Consider the following 11,575-nt stretch of genomic DNA (forward strand, 5'->3'; position numbering starts at 1 on the left):
GAGTGCTGCCACTGGTGAAAGATGGGACAGGCTCTACAGCTTGTCACATCCAGTCAAGGGTGGAGCCAGTTATGCACAGTCCCTGGACATCCACTTGGACCCTGGTGGCTGCCCCAACAAGGAACATTCAAGTGTTCTCAAGTGGTAATATGAGCCATGGACATTGATCATGACCTCTGCTGCTGCATAGCCATGAACTCAGACGTGGCCCTCAATGGCAGCTTGGGCTGGGACCTCAGCATGGGTTCATGTGGTGAGGTTCTCACAATAGTATACTCCTCTTCGACTTCAAGTCTCCAATTCCATCTGTCTTCATAGTATTCAAGCTGCTCCTCTTCTCTTTCTCTTCCATCTGACTGCCACATACTTGCACATTGTGATGGCTCCCACTGCAGGCCGGTCACATGGCTGGTGGGCCCTTGCATGACATCCTCCATCTATGCTGAGTGACACAGCAGCAAGCAGGTGTCTGTGGCCCATCTGTGCTGTGCGCTGGAGGGCAGGTCTGTGAGTGGCATGGAGATTCAGAGATCTCTATCTGTCTTCCTCCTCCTGGGTTGCCTAGATTTGATCTGATTTGATTTTTATGAGTCCCACGCATAAGACAGCTTTAGCCACCAAACCAGGAATCAAGCTAGGATGAACAAAGGACTGCCATCTGCCCTGCCCCTGACTGATATAAGAATGATACCACCAACAAGGTGTTTCTTTGTCCATTGCCAGGAGGGGGACTCCAAACATTTTAGTAAAGCCAGTATTATCCTGGTATCAAAACCAGATAAAAATCTAACAAAAAATAAAAATATTCCTGATGACTCGAGACATGAAAATTCCGAGTAGAAACACTTGTAAACCATATTCAAGAACACACACAAAAGGTCACGATCGAGTGGATTTTATTTGAGAGATGTAAGGATTTTCAACACACATAAATAATAAAAATAATTTATCTTGTAAATGGAATTAAGAGCAGAAATCACAAGACCATTTCAACTGCTGCAGAAAAGATCTCTGGAAAAACTCAATCCCTTTATGATAAAAGCCCTCCCAGTAAGCACCTATGAGGAGTGATCCATCCATGCTGGGCACAGTTTCATCAGTGGCTCCTGTAGGGCTGCCCATGTTCCTTCCTGAAACTCCTCATTCACTGCTCTTTACGGACTAATACGCTCATTTGTTCCCTAGGCTAAAATTGTGTGGAATTCTATCTGGGTTTACCATTAGGACCTGAGAGGAGGTTTACATCTCCTCCTAGTGAAGAAATTTTAGTGACAGAGCCCCTATTGGTCTATAGCTATTGACATGAAAATGTTTTTTTTTTTCTTAATCACTAAGGGCTGCAAGAAATTCTTTGTTTTTGTTTGGCAGGACCTGCAGTACACTTCAGTCTTGCCTCATGGTTATATCCTGTTCTCTGCCAAAATTAGTGGAAATCTTGTTTGTCTTGGATTCCATGAAACGTCACACCGTCCCAACATGCTAACCGTTTGTGATCCGGTGTATAGGACACAGACATTCTTTAGGAACCCTGAGAAGGCAGCGTTGACCTAGAGGATGAGGAACATGCTAAGTAGATCTGTTTGCTAAATAACTGGGAAGATTTCCACTTAAAATTTTGGTCACTAAGCTAACTGAGTTTTCAACTACCCATTTCAACTAGGAATAAAAGACTTAATTAACTTATAAAGCCAAACTATTTAAACATCCTAAAGACTGAATTCTTAAGGACACTGAGATAAGAAGCAACATACAAGGCTTTCATTTTTCCTGGCTCATCTAGTTTTCTGGGATAGTGTTCATCTTGTTTTATTTGTTTTGGGTTTTGTGTGTGTGTGTGTGTGTGTGTGTGTGTGTGTGTGTGTGTGTGTGTAGGGGCAGGTAGGAGTATCTTAGTTACTTTTCTACTGCTGTAATAAACACCATAGTCAAAAGCAACTTGGGGAGGAAAGAGTTTATTTCAACTTAATGTTTGACATCACAGTCCATCACTGAGGGAAGTCAGGACAAAAGTCTGGAGGCAGAAACTAAAGGAGGGGCCCAAGAAGAGTGCTGCTTACTGCCCTGCTCCTCATGGTTGTCTCAATCTGCTCTCTTAGAGAACTCAGGACCACCAGTCTAGGGTGACACTGCCCACAGCGAGCTGGGCCCTCCCACACTAATTATCAATGAAGAAAATGCACTACAGGCTTGCCAACAAGCCAATCTCATATGGGAATTTCCTAAGTTAAGGTTTCCTCTTCCAAAATGACTCTTGTGTCAAGTTGACATAAAAACTAGTCAGCATAGGGGATGTATGCTTTTTATACATTATCCTGACCTTTGAGTAAGTTGTGAAGATTAACTTGGGTTGCCTATGTAGGACTGCTTTAATTAATGGATGTGAGAAGACCTAGTCCACTGTGGGTGACACCATTCCCTAGGAAGGGGATCTCAAACTATATAAGATGGGACAAATCTATGAGAACAAGTAGATAATCATGTAAGTATTTGTTTCTCTCTGGTTTTAACTGTGGATATAATGCAACTAGCTGTTCTAAATTCCTGTCTGGACTTGCCCTTGATGATGGACTGTAACCTAGAATGATAAGCCAAAATAAGCCTGATGCTCCCCTAAGTTGATTTTCATGGTGTTTCAGCACAACAGAAATGAACCTAGAACATAGGTGATAAATATATTTTACAAGTTTCTCTTTCACTTAGGCCTCATGAACTTGATGCTAATGACCATGACACTCAAAATGCCCATTAGAGTCTCTTTCAGGTGCCAATAGATTTGGAAAACATTTTTGAAAATGAGAAGTAAATCCATGGCCTCTATAGTGTATGCGATCCTTTTGAGAAGTAGCTTCATGGCTTGCTACTGGATCCTGCAAAAGGCTAACGGCTTATAGGTCAAACGATTTTGAAATCTGAGTCTTACCACCAGAAACTAGATGTTATCTTGCCCATAAAAGCTAGGCATGCAGCAGCAATCTACCATTAAGTGAAATTACATATAACAAATAGGGATCAATAAAGTATCATAGCCTAGTAAAGCTGTAGTCCTGAGTTCCTGGTTGTACTGGGAGCCTCATGTGTTCCAGACTGAGATACTTTGTATGGGGAGACCTTACTTTGAGGTGGTGAGATTTAAACTATCACATTAATAATACTTTGCTGATATGATGCTCCTCCTAGGCAATTTCAGAAAGGTGGAGATATGTATATGTATATGTATATGTATATGTATATGTATATGTATATGTATACACATATATATACATATATATACATATATATATTTGTATGTGTGTATTTTTATTATATTTTATTTCTTTTATTTTATGCATGTGTTTCTGTGGGTGGACATGTACATGCAAAGCACATATGCAGAAGACAGAGGGAGTTGGCTCTCCTTACACTATGTGGGTCCCAGGGACTGAGCTCAGGTCATCAGGTTTGGCAGCAAGCTCCTTTACCAACAGAGGCACCTCACTGGCCCAATATATTTTGTGGCTGAGAGGAAAGAAAAGACCTAAGGACAGAGGAAAGCCATAGGTAGAATTCTGAGAGACCCTGATAGTCTTGTTCTGGAGTGAATGTCCTTCTTATTAACCTTTCCCCTAAAGTTTAGGAAGAATTTGTGAATGTTACTATTACATGCTATAAGGGATTTTTTTCAGATATAATTCACATTCCTAATCAGTTGCTTTGTATTAGTCAAAATGAAAGTTATTCTGGATGGATGGGATCATATCAGATGGGGCTACCTGAAGGAAAGACTAATAATGGTCAGAGATATGAGGATGCAGAAGGATTTTAAGCTACTGCAATCCTGCTGGCCCTAACAATACCAACTGGTGTGTTACAGAGACAGTCACGTGGCAGAAAAGAGCAAGCTGGCTGTTGGAGCTAAAAAATGCCCTCTACCTAATAGTCAGCAAGGAATCCAAGAACCTGTGCAACTCCAAGGACAGAATTCAATTTTTTCAAATCTTTATCTTTATTTATTTAATTTTTACACTCCAGGTTTTATTCCCCTCTGGGTCCACCCTCCAACTGTTCCACATCCTTTACCTCCTCCCTGCCCAACCCCCAGCTCCATGAGGATGTCACCAGCCCTCGGTCCCCACCCCACCAGAACTCTAAACTCCCTCTCTTGAGGGTTAGGGGCATCTTCTCTGACAACCCAGACCTGGCAATGCTCTACTGTATATGTGTTGGGGGCCTCACATCAGCTGGTGTATGCTGCCTGATGGGTGGTTCAGTGTTTGGGAGATCTTGGGGGTTCAGGTTAATTGAGACTGCTGGTCCTTCTAACCTAGAGGTAATGAAGAGGGCCTCACACTGCAGTAAGAATCCAACAATGCCTGACTCTTTAATTTTAGCCTTGTGAGACCCCAAGGAGAGATTCCAGTTGGACCTGACCCAGACTTCTGACCTATAGAGCTGTGAGATAATAAATAAGCTATGAAATTTATGTTGGTTTACTATATAGAAATAGAAAAATTGATATAAACTCCTAATGAAATGTGGGGATTTTAATGCAAGAGATCATACAGATGTCAGTCTGAATATTTTATTATCCTTACCTCTGTTTTTAGGTGATTTAAAGTTCATTCATCTTTCTTATGCCTGTATTTCCTGTTCTAAGCACTCCTCCATCTTTTTGCGATTTGGTCATTTGTTTATTTGTGACAGGACCTCAATCTGTAGCTCAGACTCACCCAGAGTTCACTTGGTAGCCCAGGCTCAAATTTGCAGCAAGGTTCCTGCCTCTGCTTTGGAGTGCTGGGGTTGTAGGTGTGAGTCACCACACAACACTTCCTTTAACTGCTGATATGATCACATTTTCCTGTGTTATGAGGTCCCTTCTAGTCACCTGACAGCTAACACTGGAGAAAAACATAAGGAAAGTAAGAAATGGTCTTTCTGAAAGCATTACTCTAGGAGGCAAGGCCGACATTACCAGCTTTATAAACCATAGCTGATCTTCCCCAAAGCTCAGAAGCTGCTCAGCCCTGAGTCTCACGTGCATTGTAGGCTTCCTCTTGTAGAAGCCGATTAGTCTAGTGCAGCAGTTCTCAACCTGTGGGTCTCTACCCCTTAACAAATCTCTAGCTCCAGGAACATTTACATTAAGTTTCATAGGGAGTTGGGGATTTAGCTCAGTGGTAGAGCACTTGTCTAGCAAGCACAAGGCCCTGGGTTTTATCCTTAGGTCTGAAAAAAAAGACAAACAATGATTCAAAACAGTAGCATAATTATAGTTATGAAGTAGCAAGAAAATAATTTATTTTCAGGGGTCACCACAACATGAGAAACTGTACCAAAGTGTTGCAGCATTAGGAAGGCTGAGAACCACTGGTCTAGTATCCACTAAAGGCCTCTTTATCCTTCTAATCATAAATATAAAATAGGCTTGCATTTTCAAAATTCATGTATTAGAGAAAGGGAAATATAAAAAGTAGAAATCTTTCTCAGTTTAGTCACAGATAAACATCAGTAACAGCTTTGCATACATAGATTAGCTTCCAGTTTTAAATTGAGAAATTGGAACATGCTAAATTTATCCTTTTCTGAAATCTGTGGGCACTGGAAGCCCAGAGGAGATGAATGAGAGTATTTTTTTTGGATATTTTATTTATTTACATTTCAGATGTCACCTCCTTTCCCCATTTTCCCTTTCTAGAACCCCCCTATCCCATCCCTCCTCCTTTTTTGCTTTTATACCATTTTAATTACATGCATGTATTAAGGTCAGTTCTAGGTTGCGGGTTTAGCAATACAATAGATGTGAATAGTCAAGGAACAAGCAAGACAATAAACACAAAAAGTCAAAGAATGAGAATGCATTAAACACAAATCCTTGAACACTCCTGTCATTACTGTTTCTAGGGGCTTATCAGGATGACCAAAATATCTGAGCCAATTTCCCTGTCCTAGCCCAAAGTCATTTTCCGAATCTGAAGCCTACTTTTTTGTTCTAGCATTATATTTAGATTCCTGCCTGAAATTATTTCTTTGTTCTAGTCTAATGTCAAATCCTGCCTGAAGCCTACTTCCTTGTCCTTGGCCAATCTCCTATGCCTGCCAACTAGCCCATTTCCTTGTGCTTGGCTCATGTCAGTTTCTTGCCAAGCAGCCTAAAAAGGCTCTCTGCCTCTCTCCCTTTTTTTATTTCATTAACAAGACTTAGTTTGTCTTAGGTTGTTCTGACAAGAATGCCTTCCTTACCTGACATGGAATATGCATTATCAAAGCAATGCACTTATGTCTTAGGTTGTTAAGGCTCTGTGCAAAATCTTACCCATCCTTGGCTTGCCAGTCTGTTAATTTAATAACTCTGTCTAGGGGTCCATTTTCAGGTTCAAGCCATGTACTTTGGCTGTCGACATGTTGATGTTGTTAAAGACAATCTTTAACATGATGGGCGGGAATAAAAGTATTCCCAGGACAAGAAGGGCTAGCATGATCAAGCTATATATGCCATTCTTGAAGCTTGACCAAAATAGAAATACTGACCTCAGGCCATGGGTAATTTTATCAGCAGTATCTGCTGAATCAACACTCAGCAGAGAACCATTCTTGAAATTCATAAGCTTACTATGTAAAGTTAGAACATCCAGAGAGGTGTTAGAATTATGCCAAATATACTGCAAGTGTCTTTAAACTTTTTCCTAATTATAATGACTACTACTGTAAATTTTAGCACTAACATGAATCCAATGGTATTTGGCATGACACTTGAGGTCTCTCCGTACCCTTAAATTCTTAACCTACTTCCAATAATTTGAATCAGACAAAGAGCATCAATTCGTTCTTCCAAATGCCTATCTAAATCCACTTGTATATGCAACAAATTAGTAACATTTTTGCTAAATGATTAACAAAAGTAGCTGTCTTAACTTCTCATGTCAAAGCAATTGCAGAAGCAGTGGTGCTAGCAATTAATGTAATTAAAGCTGTTATACCAGCAATAATCAAGCCCACTACCTTCTTGCTTCTGCTTAAAACCTGACTCATTTCTTCCAGTACTTGCAAGCTACTTTTAGAATACCAAGGTTCCATGATATACCCGGGGCACTAAATCAAAAGCTGATTGATAGACCTCCATAACTGACATGCTGGATTTCAGAACACACACACAAGTAGAAGGTGTACAATCAATGCAACTTACATTAAATACTGTAGAAGAAACAAAAGTAATTTTAACATGACAATTAAAAGAGCCTTAATACATTCACTAGCACCTGTTTAAAATCCAGATCCTGTCCCAACTTTATCTCTTGCTAACATAACCTCATAGAGAACTGCAGCTAACTTCCATATATGTCTCTGAAAATGTCCAGAACCAGCCTTCCAAATGAAGACTGTTATTTCCAACATTGGATTGATTTCTAGACCAGTCCATGATTGAGTCTGAATAACTGGTCACATTTAAGAACAATACAAGAGTCTTTATAATTTCTCTTTTTGATTCTCTGTCCCACAAGGTCTAAAAACTTGAGGCAAGGCAACTTGTCCTATCAGGGGTATAGGTAAGCAATGGTGGGTTGGGAACATATGTCCAATACAGCTTCCCAGACACCATTGTCAGGGCACTCAGCAAGCTCACAGGTCAACATCAATCTTTGTCCTGGCATCAGCATGTCTCCCGTTGCTCTGGTGGCCACCATGCTCTTTTAATATCCTGCAGAAAAACATAAACATGCCCTCTTCCCCATATTTAATACTTGATCAGCATCATGCCATATACCAGTACGTGGATCCTTACCTTTCACTTATGCACAAGTATGCCTAGTTTTAAGGGGCCATAGACATTCAGCAGAAAGTGCTTTTTCACCCAATTTTTTAAAAATTGAAATTAAAAATAAATAAAAGTAATTTATTTAAAATAAAAAAGAACACGTTTTAAATAAATCTGTGGTGTTCAGGGATACGTCTCCACCTTTTTTATTTTATGAAGATAATTGTTTTAAAGTTCCATGGGCCCCTTCCATAATCACTTGTCCTTGGCAATTATAAGAAATCCCAGTAATATGGGCAATGTTAAATTGCTGCTAAAAAGTTTCAAATGTTCAACTGCAATATCCAGTTCCATTATCTGTTTTTTTTGTTAGTTTGCTTTTCTTTTTTGTTTTGTTTTATTATTGGACCCTTCATTTATCTACATTTCAGATGTTATCCTCTTTCCCCATTCCCCCCACCTAAAACTCCTTATGCCATCCCCTGTCCTCCTATTTCTATGAGGGTGTGTCCCCAGCCATCCACCCACTCCCACCTCCCTGCCCTCGAATTCCCCCTCTCTGGGGGCATCCAGCATTCAAGGGACCAAAGCCCTCCTCTCCCACTGATGTCCAACAAGTCCATCTTCCTCTACATATACAGCTGGAGACATTGTCCCTCCATGTGTGTTCCCAGGCTAGCTGTTTAGATCCTGGGAGCTCTGGTTAGTTGGTATTGTTGCTCTCCCCATGGGGCTTCAAACCCCTTCAACTCCTTTGTTTTCTCTTTAACTCCTCCATTGGGGACCCCATGATCAGTTCAATGGTTAGCTGTGAGCATCCGACTCTGGAAGAGCCTCTCAGGAGACAGGAATATCAGGCTCCTGTCAACACTCACCTCCAGACATCCACAACAGTGTTTGCATATGGGGAGGATCTCTAGTTGGGGTGGTCTCTGGATGGTCCCTCCTCCAATTTCTGCCCCACACACTGTCTCATATTTGCTCCTGTGCATATTTTGTTACTCCTTTTAAGAAGGACCAAAGCACCCACACTTTGGTCTTTCTTTTTCTTGGGCTTCATATGGTCTGTGAGTTATGTCTTGGATATTATGAGGTTTTGGACTAATATCCACTTACCAGTGATTGCATACTATGTGTGTTCTTTTCTGATTGGGTTGCTTCACTCAGGACATTTTCTAGTTCCATCCATTTGCCTAAGAATTTCATAAATTCATTGTTTTAAATAGCAGAGTAGTAATCCATTGTATAAATGTACCACATTTTCTATGTCCATTCTTCTGTTGAAGGACATCTGGGTTCTTTCCAGCTCCTGGCTATTATAAATAAGGCTGTGTAAGACTCTAGCGAGCAGAATCTTAGTTTACCAGAGACCCCCTGAGAGAACCACATGAAGTTGAGAGATAGCTGCAAAATGCAAGAGGAATTTTGAATGTTCCAGCATGCTGAGGCCATCTTGCATCAAAAAAGGAGAGACAACCCCATACAGCTTGTTCAGCTAACATTTTTACTGTCTTTAGGGGTAGCAGCCATTAGGTACAATGTGATTGGCAGAAGAGTGACCTTTTAAACTGATTGGTCTTTAGAGAATGAAATGTCAAGGACCTCCCTTGTCTGTGTGCAGCCAATGGTCCATTGTCCATGTGCTCTGGACCCCTCCCCACCTGAAGGTCAGTCCCCATCCCCTGTGGTCCTAGGAATATCAATTAGCCTCTGCCTCCTGGAGGAGAGGAGCGCCCAAGAGGTCTATGACCCCTCCTTTCCAGGAAGGGAGGAGTCTGGTGGAATCTTTCTCTTTGTTCCCCCCTTTTCTTTTGTATATACTTCAATCTTGAAGCTATTGGATAAAAGTAACTAATTGGGTTTAAAATGCAAGGGCCAAAAGTTAGTGACAGGAACAAAATTATCAACAGTTTTAACAATGTAGAAATCAAGGTTGTCATAGCTATATAACGGTTTCTTTGGCCTTGCAGAATGGCAGGTGATCTTGAGCTTGAGGGGGTTGCTCCGGTGTCTGGCTGCTCTCCAGTCCACATCAGGTGTAGGTGCTACTCTGAATTACATGAACTCAGGCAGTTACTCTATCTACTTCAACGGAGGCTGGGATGGTCAACAGTACCAGGAATGGCCCCTTCCACTTTATTTACTCGTGTGAAACCTCTAGGGTACCTGCTTTATACAGGGCACTAAGTGTAGGCCACAATTTTTGGTGGCTGATCTGGAAAGCTTACAATGGAGTCATAAGATCTTTATCAGTCTGAAAAGCCATTTCTGGGGAGTGGGTCAAGAGCCGGAGTCAAGGGAGTGGGGGGGTCTCACACAGGAAAAGTGTTCTGGGCTGAGACAGGCCAGGACAGGACAAGGGGTACCACCCAGCCAGTGCCAGTTTCGGAGGGCAATTTAGTTAAGGTCCCTTTTTAGGGTTCTGTTCATTCTCTCTACCTGTCCTGAGCTCTGGGGATAGTACGAACAATGGAGCTTCTAACTAATTAGTCTCCAATATCGCTGCCAATCCCTGACTTACCTTAGAAACAAAAGCAAGACCATTATCTGATCCAATTACCTCGGGTGCTCTAAATCTTGGGAAGATTTCTTCTAATATCTTCTTGGCTATCATAGTAGCTGTTTCCTGCTTGGTGGGGAATGCCTCAAACCATCTAGAGATAGTATCTACAAATACTAGAGGGTATCTATATTTTCCTGGCTTAACTTCTGCAAAATCAGCCTCTCAGTATACTCTAGGCTGTTCTCCTCTAGGTCTTTTGTCCTGTTTACTCTTGGCCGCTTAAGCATTCACTTGCTGGCATATATTACACTGTTCTACTATTTCTCTGGCCCAAAACCTGAGGTTCATTATATATATCTTAGATCTCTTGACTGTTTGGATGAACTTATCTCCTAAATTAGTCTATCTGTACATTTGGCCTAGTAAGTCTTTTGCTTGTTTTCTGGGGAGTATAGTTCTCCCTTCTCGTGTGTGTCATTGTCCTGTCTTCTCTAGGTAATAGTTGGCAGGGTGGCTAGCAATCTGAATCTTTCTTTCTTCCATGTGTTTTAAGTGAGGCCATCTCTTAATCTAGTCCCATTCCTCAGCAGGTGTCTCTTGCAGGCCCATATCCTGGATAGGCTCCTGCATAGTCACTTCTCCAGCCGCTTGACCTTTCTGGTTATTGCCTCGAGCCACTGTGTTTCCTCTCTTCTGGTGTCTGGGGCAATGAATAGCACTCACAGTTGCTGGCTTCATCAGGGCATCTAAGAGATTCAAGATTTCTTCTGATACGAGCAGTCCTCTCTCTTGATACATAGCCTTGTGGATGTGGGCTGTGGCAAAGGTATACCTGCTATCCATGTAGATGTTAATTTTCTTGCCAGTCCCAAGTTCTAAGACTGCTTTCTGTGCCGATGTGCCAGGGAGGTAGAGGTTCAGCCCAGATGACATTTGTGCCATCTACCACAGCAGCACCTGCTATAGGAGAAATACAGCTGTAGGAAAGATTATAGGTGTGATTAGGTGGGCATATGCCTATACATGTGTGCATGTATAGATTTCTGGATGTTATGGTGTGTGTGTGTGTGTGTGTGTGTGTGTGTGTGTGCATTTAGTTCCTTCTCAACACTGGTCCCAGTATTCTCTGTTCATCTCCCTTATAAACATAAGTAACTACTTAATGGTTTCTATATTATTGTTGCAAGATTTCTTAAAGATGTATTTCTCCCTGTACCTTCATCTTCTCATCTCTCATCCACTTTCTCATTGCCTATTATGTAGCCATCAATCCATCAAATCTATTGCCATTCTTTATGATTTCCCTGAGATTACTCTCACTCCCATGTCATAAACCACAAAGA

The 11,575-nt window shown here is 41.4% G+C and overlaps 1 non-coding gene across 1 annotated transcript; it reads right to left on the bottom strand.

Annotated features, from left to right (window-relative positions):
- Nucleotides 1-584: 584 nt before the first annotated feature.
- On the bottom strand, nucleotides 585-728 carry LOC114608119. The gene has a single exon (XR_003709301.1). It is a non-coding gene; the product is annotated as a small nucleolar RNA SNORA48 (small nucleolar RNA).
- Nucleotides 729-11,575: the final 10,847 nt, after the last annotated feature.

The sequence above is a fragment of the Grammomys surdaster genome, unplaced genomic scaffold, assembly GCF_004785775.1.
Source record: "Grammomys surdaster isolate TR1022 unplaced genomic scaffold, NIH_TR_1.0 125876, whole genome shotgun sequence".
Lineage (NCBI taxonomy): Eukaryota > Metazoa > Chordata > Mammalia > Rodentia > Muridae > Grammomys > Grammomys surdaster.